Below are 11,987 nucleotides of genomic sequence, written 5' to 3' on the forward strand. Positions count from 1 at the left end.
TAATAAGGTCAAGATTTTTAAACATAATTTTATTGAACCTCAATTTTTTCCATTAAATTGAATAGTCCCTACATTTAAATAATCAACATACATAATGTAAGTAGGACAATGCTTAGACTAGTTGGGATGAGTAAAACTTTATAGTTCATGATATATTTTTAACAAAAGAAAATTATTTAGGAAATAAAGAAAAAAATCAGTAGAAGGCCAAAGGAAATAAAAACAAAAAATTCTGTCTGACATTCATTGATATTTAGGACAGACTTGGCATTACACCTGAATTCCTTCTTAAAATAGAAAACTAAACTTCCCCAAGAGAAATGTGTCCTTGTCCTAGCAGGATGTTCAGTGTTTTGTACATTGAAACAGTACTCTGGAAATAAGAGCTGCTGTGGCAATTGGGGCAGATGTTGCTGTCAGAAAGAACTTCCAGTGACATTTCAAAGTCCTGCGTGCTTTAAAGATTTCTCAGGTCAGCCCTTAGAGGTTGGTTGAATAAAAGGAAATTGAAATTGGCTTTACTTAAAAATCTATGCAATGTCATTTAAACGTTTTGAATCTGTCCTCTTGAAGTACAACTGGAAGAGTATCAAATAAAAAGCACCTAAAAATGATAATTAAGTGTTCACTTTGGCAGCACATATACTAAAATTGGAACTATACAGAGATTAGCATGGTCCCTGCATAAGGATGACACACAAATTCATGAAGTATTCCATAGTTTTATGGATTCACTACTGAATTTTACCAGATCTTCAGGGAAGAACTAACACCATTACTTCTTAAGTTTTCAATAAAATAGAAAAAGAACAAATCCTACAAAACTTCTATGAGGCCAGCATCACCCTGATACCAAAACCAGGCAAACATAGAACAAAAGAAAAGAAAATTACAGACTAATCTCTCTCATGAACATAAATGCAAAACTTCTCATGATATTCATGATATTAGATAAAAATGCCAAAAATACTCATTGGAGAAAAGACAGCCTCTTCAGCAAATGGTGCTGGAAAAACTGGATATGTATCTGTAGAAGGATGAAAATAGATTCTTCTCTCTCTCCATGCCCAAGAATTAAGTCCAAATGGACTAAAGACCTTAACATCAGACCTGAAACTCTGAAATTGCTAAAGGAAAAAGTAGGGGAAACCCTTCAATGTATTGGTCTTAACAAATATTTTCTGAATATAACCCCAATTGCTCAGGCAATAAAACCATAGATTAATAAAACCACTGGGACCTCATGAAATTTTTGAAATGAAAATATTTTGTACTGCAAAGGACACTGTGAATAAAGCAAAGAGACAACCTGCAGAATAGGAAAAACTCTTTGCAAGCTCTATATCTGATAGAGGATTAATATCTAGAATATACAAAGAACTCAAAAGTTAAATAATAAGAAATCAGACAAGCCAATTAAAAAAAATAGGCTATGGAGCTAAATAGAGAGTTCTCAAAAGAAGAAATAAGGATGGCATATAAGCATCTAAGAAAATATTCTACATCCCTAGTCATCAGGGAAATGCTGATTAAAACTACACTGAGATTCCATCTCACTCCTGTCAGATTGGCCACCATCATGAAAACAAACGATCATAAATGTTGGCGGGGATGTGGAAAAAAAGGAACCCTTCTACACTGCTGGTGGGAATGCAATCTGGTCCAGCCATTGTGGAAATCAGTGCGGAGGTTCCTAAAACAGCTAAAGATTGATCTACCATATGACCCAGGTATAGCACTCCTAGGCATATATCCTAACAACTCATCTCATTTTCTTAGAAGTACATGCCCAACCATGTTTATTGCTGCTCAATTCATAATAGCTGGGAAATGGTACCAGCCTAGATGTTCCTCAGTTGATGAGTGGATAATGATGATATGGCACATTTATACAATGGAGTTCTACTCAGTGGTAAAGAAAAAATGAAGTTATGAAATTTGTAGGAAAATGGATGGATCTGAAAAGAATTATACTGAGTGAGGTAACCCAGGCCCAGAAAGCCAAGCACCACATGTTCTGTCTCCTATGTGGATCATAGCTACAGGTTATTGGGCTTCTGTGTGAAAAGGAAAAAACTCACTAGCAGAGACCAGTAAGTTAAAAAGGAGAAATAAAGGGAAGAGAAAGGAAGGGAGGAGGGTACTTAATAAGTTGACATTGTATATATGTAAGTAGAAGAATAGATTAATAGGGGTGAAAAGGACTAAAGTAAGGTCAGGGGAAGAGATTGTGTAAAGGAAAGGTGGAGGGAGGGCTAATCAAATCTAAGAGGATACAAATAAATCATATGGAATCCTCTGGTTTTGGACAATGGAACACTCATGAGCCTTAGATTGTTGTTAGAAAATGTTCAGTGTCAGGAATGGGATACCTTCCAGTGAGTTGTTGGCCAGGGAGGTCGCTGATGCCCCCAAAACATTATAGGCCATTGCTGAGGCCCTTGGTTACCCACCAGGAATTAGATGGTAAGACCCTGTTGCTGAAGACTCCACATACTTTGGCTGCAAGGCCACTGAGAAATCCTGCTAAAACTGAGCTGATAATCTCCTCCATGTAGACCTACTGACAGAAAGCTAGAAGAGGCCATTTTGCATGCAGTCCAATGGGAGAAAGGGAAAACACCAGTGAAGATACTCCACAGTGGACACTGCCAGCCTTATAATTGGCAAGCCAGGCCAAATGAGCCAACAGGTGCAGTAGTGGCACATGTGTTATGGTGGAAACCCTCTACCCTCCAATTGGACTGGAGGCCCACTCCATGGGAGGGAATACATCCCTGATACTGAAAACTTAAAACAGGGGTAGTCATGAGCTCTAGGGGTGTAACATCTGCTGATGTCTGGATAAATGTATATACTATGCTTATCAAACTGCCCAGTAAGCACTTCTCTTAATATATATACCCTTATATATTAGTGCTACTCTCACTTTGGCTACAGAATCTTCTCTTTTCAGATGGCAGTGAAAAACTCAGAAGGTATCATAGTGCTGGAAGGAAGTGACTGGAGTACTGAGTAGCATTTCGATCACACCTTCCAAGGCTCAGGGTCTAATATGGAAGAGATGGTAGAAAGAATGTAAGAGCCAAGAAAAGGGTAGGACTTCTTACAACCTGCTCCCTGCAGACATAAAATGGCCTGGTTATCCATGACCTCATAGTGCCTGACACTACCTACACAAGATCATCATAAGAGGAGGAAAAGTTCATGACATCAAAATAAAAGACAGGCTTATTGAGACAGGGAGGGGATATGATGGAGAATGGAATTTTAAAGGCAAAAATCGGGGGAGAGGGTATTGCCCTGGGATATTTTTTATAATCATGGAAAATGTTAATAAAAATTGAGAAATAAAATTTCTTCACATTCCCCCCCAAAATGATAAACACAGGATTTATTTTTCCAGTTATACTGATTAAGCAATCAAAGATAAATATGATATTTTATGGCCTAGCCATGGAAGGGGCATTAGTTTTCTGTGGTAATTTATACTTTTACTATTTAAATAGAAAAAAAGATAACTTTCTTTGATTAAAATTCTTCCCAAGCCAATACCATACTTTTTAAAATTAAGCACAATGACTTAACTATAAAATTTGAAAATGGAATGGCATGTCAGCATTCATACAGAGCAAAGCTTTAATTGGATTTTATAATAAAAAGTTACTTGGCATGATGGGAGGTTATCACTAATGTAAATTTGGGAGTTTGATAATGATTAAAAGCCAAGGTCTTTTGAAAACATCATTATCCCAAGATGTGTACTACTCAGTATAGTGAGAATCAATTAAATGTTTGAATCTTATTCAAATTAAAGTGTAATAAAGAAACAGTTGCCTGCCTGATATAGTTATTAGCAATATAGTAAATTTTGTTTGGTATAATAGGCTATTATGCTATAAACTGTTGTAATTGTGTTTTCACTTAATAAGAAAAATGTTTTTCATAGTGAATATAATTACATTTATGTAATATTTATATATACACATATACATCTATAAACATAGACACACCCATATTAACATAAGAATAGATCTCAAGAAATTCAAAATCATTTCAAAAAATATTTTTTTTTCAAATATTGAGTCAAATTATGAAATTATATTATTTTCATGTTACTATTATTTGACATGTGAGTATTTTCTCTAGATTTTGTATTTTCTTACTTTTAAAATAATTTTAGAATACATTAAAGTATTTCAATATGTTTTGACCTATAAGTTAAATACCTAAAAATCTAAACACAATAATAATTCTGAAATCATATTTGGTTAGAATGCAACTAAATATAAGATTTTCACCTGTATTCTAGGGTAATTTCCTAACAAGGTCAAGATCATGAGTTCAAACCTTAGCACTAAACCATGCAAACAAATACACCAAACAGCCATATAATTATATACATATATACATGCATACATGCATGCATACATAGGAGCATATGTTGATATGTGTGTTAAAGAATATGTGTCAGTGTGAATGTTTAATACTTCTTTACTTTCAGAGCTAAGAATATGCAAAGATGAATTATTTATAACTAAAAATTTTCAGCTCCTTTTCTACTGTTAAGTAAATTATTTGATAATTAAATATTTTTCTGAAAATATTTTTATATGAGAAAACTCTTAACTTAGTATATACTCACTACATGAAATTTTACATGGCTGTTTTAAGCTACCTGGACTAATCATGATCATCTATAAATTTTAATTGTGCCTTCTTTCTGAAGAGAGTACCTTTAATTTCTTTTTTTTTCTTTTTTTAATTAGTTTTCATCAAATACAGGCAGTTTGGTACCATTATTAGGCTAATCCATGACCTATCCCCTCCCCATTGGCTCCTCCTTGTTGAGGTATATGGGTCATGCCTTGTGGAGATAGCCCACAGTTATTGGTATTATAAATGTCTCTGCATATCTTGACCCAACATGTGGCTCTGACATTCTTTCCACACCCTCTTCCACAAATTTCCCTGAGCCATGTTGGGTTCATTTTTGGTCTGCTTCAGTGATGAGTTGTTGGGGGCCTCTGAGGCTCTGGCTCTCTGATTTGGTAGGAGTTGATTTTTTTCTGTGTTGTTCTCCTTCCCCCTTTGTGCTGGTATCTGGTCCATCAGGAAAACAGCACCCTTGCTTGTTCCACTAATTTTCCTTAGTTTCAGCCAGGGCCCTTTTGAGGTATGTTGGGGCAGCTCTCTCCTTAGGATCTGCATCTATCTGAAAAAGAGAAGCAGATTCTCCAACGGAGAGCAAGTTAGCACCAGGACAAATGAGATAACCCTTACTTTTTTTTATAGAGACTTCAACAGGTGTAGGCCCTCTGGTAGCCCATGATTGATGGTAGCTTGATATTGGAGAGAGGGTTTATGTTTGGATATGATTTTGACTTGTTTCCCAGCTTCAGCTATGGGTCCCATACCACTGAGGGGATCAGTTAGCCAAATCAAGAGCAGTTGATTCCCCACCATGGCTGTGTGCCACTATTGCACTTGTGTGGGCATCACAACCAGTCATTTGTTGCTAAGTAGGTTAGACCGTGAGTTGCTTAGACAGATATTGGTTATTTCCCCCAGTCGCCCATGCACCTTCTGGCACTAGATATGCTGACTGTCTGGGGACTGACTCTCTCCTGGCTTCCAGCCATGCCTTTCCATTTTACGTGTCAGCTGCATATGGTGTCTTCAGCAATAGGGTCTTACCACTAACCTTTGGTGGGTCATCAAGTGAGAGTACCTTTAATTTCTGTCATAGTCTATTATACTTGCAGTTCATCAGAGTTCCCAGTTTCCTATCTTTCTATAATTATAAACTATATTATTTTAATATTTATTATATACACATACAAATATATTTATAAAAATTTTGGAACTATTTGAGTAAAAACAAAACATGGATTCTCCACTGTAATTTAGGAAGTAATTTCATGCCTTTCCAGTCCCATAATTTCCTAAGCTTCTCTATAGATTGATGTCTACACCCTTTCCCATTCTCCTTATCCCTCATATGTGTGGTTTGTGTATAACATGTACATCACTGCCTCAAGTGTTTGTGACTAAGCCTCAAACTTAGTCCCCAGCTGGCAGAGCTTTAAGGAAGGAGAGCCTTAATGGAGGAGGTATGTTACTAATAAAGGCCTTGATGTTCATTAGTTCAGCCCCACTAGATTTTAATTGCCAGCTAATTCTCACTATTTTCTACATGCTACTGTGGTGATGCAATGCCATCTGTAAGCTCTAATCACGTTTACTCCACCATGATGAAGCTTATAAATCCCTTCCTTCCCTAAACTCCTTCTGATAATATGTTTTGTCCCAGCAACAAGAAAGTAACTGCAATACCAAACAAATACGGACTTTTTTTTTATTAATTAGTTTTGTACTCAGTGAATACAGTCAATTTGGTACCATCATTAGGCTCATCCACTACCTACCCCCTCCCCTTGACCCCTCCTTGTTGAGATATATGGGTCATGCCTTCTGAAGTCAGCCCACAGTTATGGGTAGGATAAATGCCTGCATATCATGACACAACATGTGGCTCTGATATTCTTTCTGTCCCCTCTTCTGCAAAATCTCCCTGAGCTATGTTGGGTTCATTTTTGGTCTCCTTCAGTGATGAGGTGTTGGGGGCCTCTGGTTCTCTGTATCTCTGATTTGGTAGGAGTTGATTTTCCTTTGTGTTGATTTTCTTCACCCTTGTTCTGGTACCCAGTTCACCAAGAAAACAGCACCCTTGCTTGCTTTGCCAATTGTTCTTAGTTTCAGCCGGGGCCCTTTTGAGGTATGATGGGGTGCCTCTCTCCTTAGGATCTACATCTACCTGAAAAAGAGAAGCAGATTCTCCAGTGGAGAGTAAGTTAGCACCAGACAAATGAGATAACCCTTACATTTTAGAGAGAATTTTATAGGTATAGGCCCTCCTGTAGCCCATGATTGGTGGTAGCTTGATAGTGGAGAGCAGGCTTATGCTTGGATATGGTTCTGACTTGTTTCCCAGCTCCAGCTATGGGTCCCGTACCACTAAGGGGATCAGTTAGCTAAATCAATAGCAGTTGGTTTCCTACCATGGCTGTCAAAGAAATACAGAAATTTGAAACAATATTTTTTCATGATTAATTCTTCAGGAGTATATTAGCCTCATACAGAGGTGCATGGAACGAATTCATCTTCACCAAGATTATTTTGTATCCTTGATATCAGTTTTCTTTCACACATGAACAATAATAGATGTTTTGGAAAATCCATGCAGTTTGGCATTGTTAGTTCCTTCCCATCTATACTCCTAGGATACTACTTTCTTATGTGTATTCTCTCTCAGTGTCAAAAATTTCCTCTTCTCCCAATCTCTGCTCTGTCAGGAAGAATTCTAAGTTGTTTTCCAAAGTAATTGTTGGTTCCCAGGCCCTGAGAGCCCTCTAAATAAGGTGATATACAAATGCCACATTTATGCTGCAGCGTTTGGTAGGGTAGATTTTGTAGGAGTACATCCACATTCAGTGGACATGGAGTTAATAAAAAGTGAGATTATCCTAGATTGGCCTGGCCAAATTAAGATGTTCAAAAGAGCCTGGAGACATCCGAAATAAGTCACATTCCCCTAGTGACTTAGAAGAAATGTTCAAGTTGAGTAAAGGTTCATGTGGCTGAGACCAAATTGCAGTCTCTAGTAGTTGAGGTACTACACTGTAGTAGTAACTATAGGAGATATCAGATCTACATCTTCAGTGAAATGAACTTGCCAGAAGCCAGTGTACTTTAATGAAGATCAAAGATCAGAAAAATAATACTTCAGCACACAGCTTGATTTTTGTTGTGGCCCAGCTAGGCCCAGTTTCCTGAGCTATAGACATTGGGATATTATATATTCGTGGTGTTGGAATATACTTTGTGTTAATTTATAATAGAGTCAAAACAAACAGTAATAAACTTATTTTGCCTCTTATAGTAGACTTAAGATTTTTCTAATCAGATCCTTCAGCCTCTAATTCCATTCATTAATGTTTGGATAATGCAAGTTGTGGGTTTCAACTCAAATGGGGAAGAAGCAGTAATGAAATTAGCATGTAACTGTCATGCACCTAGGTGAAAGAGACTAGCTGCCCACACTTTCACTGTTGAAGGTTTGAATTGCTAGTGACATTGATGAAATTGTCCTTTCCTTCCATTCACCTCCTGATCTCTGTCACCCTGCTTAGAATGGAGATTATTCATACATTTCCTGTGTTACTTGATCTGTGTCCTTCTCTGCAGTCAGAGAACATTTCCCCATAACCTGATACACAAGCTGTTTCTGTTTCTCAAGTGTGCCGCAAACTGAGCTGGTGAATTGCTGTAATCTCAGCACTAGAGAGAGTGAGGCAGGATCATGTGTTCTAGGCAAGCTTGGTATATACAATGAAACACATTTATGCTAGTATTGTGTAAGTCTACATATGTATTTTTTATAATTTGCCTCCGTGGTGGTTTGATTTAGGTGACTCCCATAAGCTCATGTTTTCTGAATGCTAGGTCCCCAGATAGCTGGTGGCATTTTGGAAACTGGAGCTTCCTGGAGGAGGTGTGCTGTTGGGGGCAGATTTATTGGTGTTATAGCCAGCTTCCTCTTTCAACTGTTAGGCTCACTCTCCTGCTGTGTTTCCCACCTGCTGTGGCACAGGTGATGTCCAGCCCCTGCTCATGCCATCCTTTCCCCTGCCACCATCGAGCTTCCCCTAGAGACTGTAAGACAAAAATAAACTCTTTCCTCCCATGGGCTGCTTTTGGTTGGGTGTCTTGTGCCAACAATGAAAGGTAGCAACAGCAGTCTAATTTAAAATTTATTTTTATCTCCTTTGCCCTTTCAGATGAATGTAAAGAAAAAAACATTCAGAAAATATATCTACAATTAAAATTTTGGAAAACAGCTTCTGCTTACTCAGATCACAGTGTAACTATGAGAGAAGAGAGCCCAATATGCCTAGTTATCTTAGTTAGGTTCGCCTTCTAACACTGGTGTGTATAACCATCAGTAGCAGCTTCTTTTTCCTGAAATATCACCTAGAATTTCAATGGATTATTTCCACAGCCCACCAATGTGCAGGGGCTGGTTGTCAGAGTGAACCTACAGGAAGAAAATTAGTGATAATGGTTAGATGAGAGGTTGCTTACAAAGCTGAGGTAACTTGGCTTTGATTCATTCATTTGTGGTAAACTTTCATGGTTCAAGAAACTGGATTTAAGTGTGGTGGCAATTCTGCATGTCAACTTGACTGCTTCACTGGGTCCAAGGATTTGGACAATGTTTCTTATGAATAATTATGAGGTATCTCACTTTCAGCAAGTCAGATTTCTCTCAACAATGCAGATAGGCCTCACCCAATCACTTGTAGTCTTTAAAGGAACCAAGACAAATTTTCTTCAATAAGAAGGAAGTATGGAACTGGGCATGGTGGGGCACACCCTTCCTTAATCCCAGCATGTGGGAGGCAGAGGTAGTAGGATCATTGTGAATTACTGACCACCTGGAAACTACATACTGAGATCCAGATCAACCTGGACTATAGTCTGACCCTACATAGAAAAATCAAAATAAATTAATAAAGAGAAGAAATTCTGCCAGGAGTCTGCCTTTGACTAGTACTGTATCAATATCTATCTATCTATCTATCTATCTATCTATCTATCTATCTATCTATCTTGGTTTCCTATCTTACTAACTTGCTCTGTGGATTTGGATTTTGTAAACCTTCACAATCCCATGAGTCAAATAAAATCATTAAAATAATTATCTCACCTTCTCCTTCCATATGTGTGTGTGTGTGTGTGTGTAATAGGCACAATTTATGAACTCATGCTTTGTACCAACCTCTAGATTTCTCAGGTGGTGAAATCTTATAGGATGTTCATCATTTTCTATATTTCCATCCATTGCCATACCTATAAAACAAAGAACATCATCTATCACCAGGTCAATATAAAGAGTTATTTAAGTATAAAATTTAAGTCATAAAAATCCTCTCTTTTTTTATAATTTAAATTACTATTTTATTTTACTTTGTGGTTCTGAGGATGAAACTCAGGTCCTTAAACATGCTTGATAAGCATTCTACAACTGATCTGCAACACTAGTCATTGGTTTCTTGAAATAAGATCTCACTATATATCTAAAGCTGTCCTTGATCTCATGATCTTCCTGCCTTGATCTCCCAAGTGCTAGGATCATATGTGTGTATTAACAAGCATCACTCTCCAATGATTATTTTTAGTCAGGCTTAGTAGATCAATAAATTAGGACCATGTTACATGCCTTAGAGCAGTCTACTGAACTAACACAGACTAGATTTAAAACAAAGACTATATTTAAGGGTTTTAATACACAATCTTTTCAATCTCAATGGGTGTGATAGGTTTGTTTAGGAGATTAATCTGCTCTAAATTTAGCTTTGGTAGGTGGTATGTGAACAGGAATTCCTCCATTTTCTCCATATTATCCAATTTTGTGGAGTAGAGGTTTTTTTAAAAATAAATTCTAAGGGCTGGAGAGATGGATTAGCAGTTAAGCGCTTGCCTGTGAAGCCTAAGGACCCCGGTTCGAGGCTCGGTTTCCTAGGACCCACCTTAGCCAGATGCACAAGGGGGCGCACGAGTCTGGAGGTTGTTTGTAGTGGCTGGAGGCCCTGGAGTGCCCATTCTCTCTCTCTGCCTCTTTCTCTCTTTGTCTGTCCTTCTCAACTAAATAAATGAAAATAAAAATAAATTCTAGGGCTGGAGAGATGGCTTAGCAGTCAAGCGCTTGCCTGTGAAGCCTAAGGACCCCGGTTCGAGGCTCGGTTCCCCAGGTCCCACGTTAGCCAGATGCACAAGGGGGCACACGTGTCTGGAGTGCGTTTGCAGAGGCTGGAGGCCCTGGCGCACCCATTCTCTCTCTCTCCCTCTATCTGTCTTTCTCTCTGTGTGTCTGTCTCTCTCAAATAAATAAAAATTAAAAAAAATAAAATAAAATAAATTTTAATATTTCTTACACTTTCACTTGTGCCTGTTGTGATTCTCCATTTTCATTTCTAATTTTGTTAATTTGCAGCATATACTTTTTGTTTGATTGAATTCTCCAGGGGATTATCAATCTTGTTTATTTTTTTTTCAAAGAACCATCTCTTTGTTTTATCAATTTTGTTAATTGTTTTCTTAGTTTCCAATTAATTGATTTCTGCTCTGATCTCGATTATTTCTTTCCATCTGGACCTCTTTGGGTTAGATTCTTCTTGTTTTTCCAGTGCCTTTATGTGAATGGTTAGGCTATTAACTTGGGATCACTCTGTCTTTTTTATGAAGGCATTTAGTGCTGTAAAATTTCCAGTAAGGACTGCCTTTATTGTGTCCCATAAGTTTTGGTACAATGTGTTCTCATTGTTATTCATCTTTAGAAATTTTGCAATTTCATTTTATATTTCATCTACTACCCATTTATTGTTTAAAAAGTTTGTTGCTGCTCATTCTCCAGGATCTGGTGGGATTCCTGGTCCATCTCTTGTTTCTAATTTGTAGCATTACATAATTGTGATCGGATATTATGCAGGAAATTATGTCAGTTTTCCTAAATATATGGAGGCAGGCTTTATGGCCCAGAATACGGTTTATTTTAGAGAAGGTTCCATGAGCTTCTGAGAATGTGTATTCTGTAGGATTTGGCTAGAATGTCCTGTAGATGTCTCTTAGGTCAAATTGATCTACAGTGTTTTTAGCTCTCTTACTTCCCTGATGATTTTCTGTTTGGATGATCTATCTATTGCTGGTGGTGGAGTATTGATGTCCCCGACCATGGGAGTGTTGGTGTTTATTTTTGTTTTGTTGTCAAGTAGGTTTTGTTTTATGAATTGTGGAACACCTGTGTTTGGTGTATAAAGATTGATGATTATGGTAGCTTCTTATTGGGTCATTCCCTTGATAAGTAAGAAGTGGCCTTCTTTGTCTTTTTTTATTATTTTGGTTTGAAGTCTATTTTATCCAATATT

General features: G+C 37.4%; 1 non-coding gene across 1 annotated transcript; it reads left to right on the top strand.

Moving 5' to 3' along the window:
- The first annotated feature begins 621 nt into the window (after positions 1–621).
- Positions 622–725, top strand: LOC123458989. The gene has a single exon (XR_006635922.1). It is a non-coding gene; the product is annotated as a U6 spliceosomal RNA (small nuclear RNA).
- Positions 726–11,987: the final 11,262 nt, after the last annotated feature.

This window comes from Jaculus jaculus, chromosome 2 (assembly GCF_020740685.1).
Source record: "Jaculus jaculus isolate mJacJac1 chromosome 2, mJacJac1.mat.Y.cur, whole genome shotgun sequence".
Taxonomy (NCBI): Eukaryota; Metazoa; Chordata; class Mammalia; order Rodentia; family Dipodidae; genus Jaculus; species Jaculus jaculus.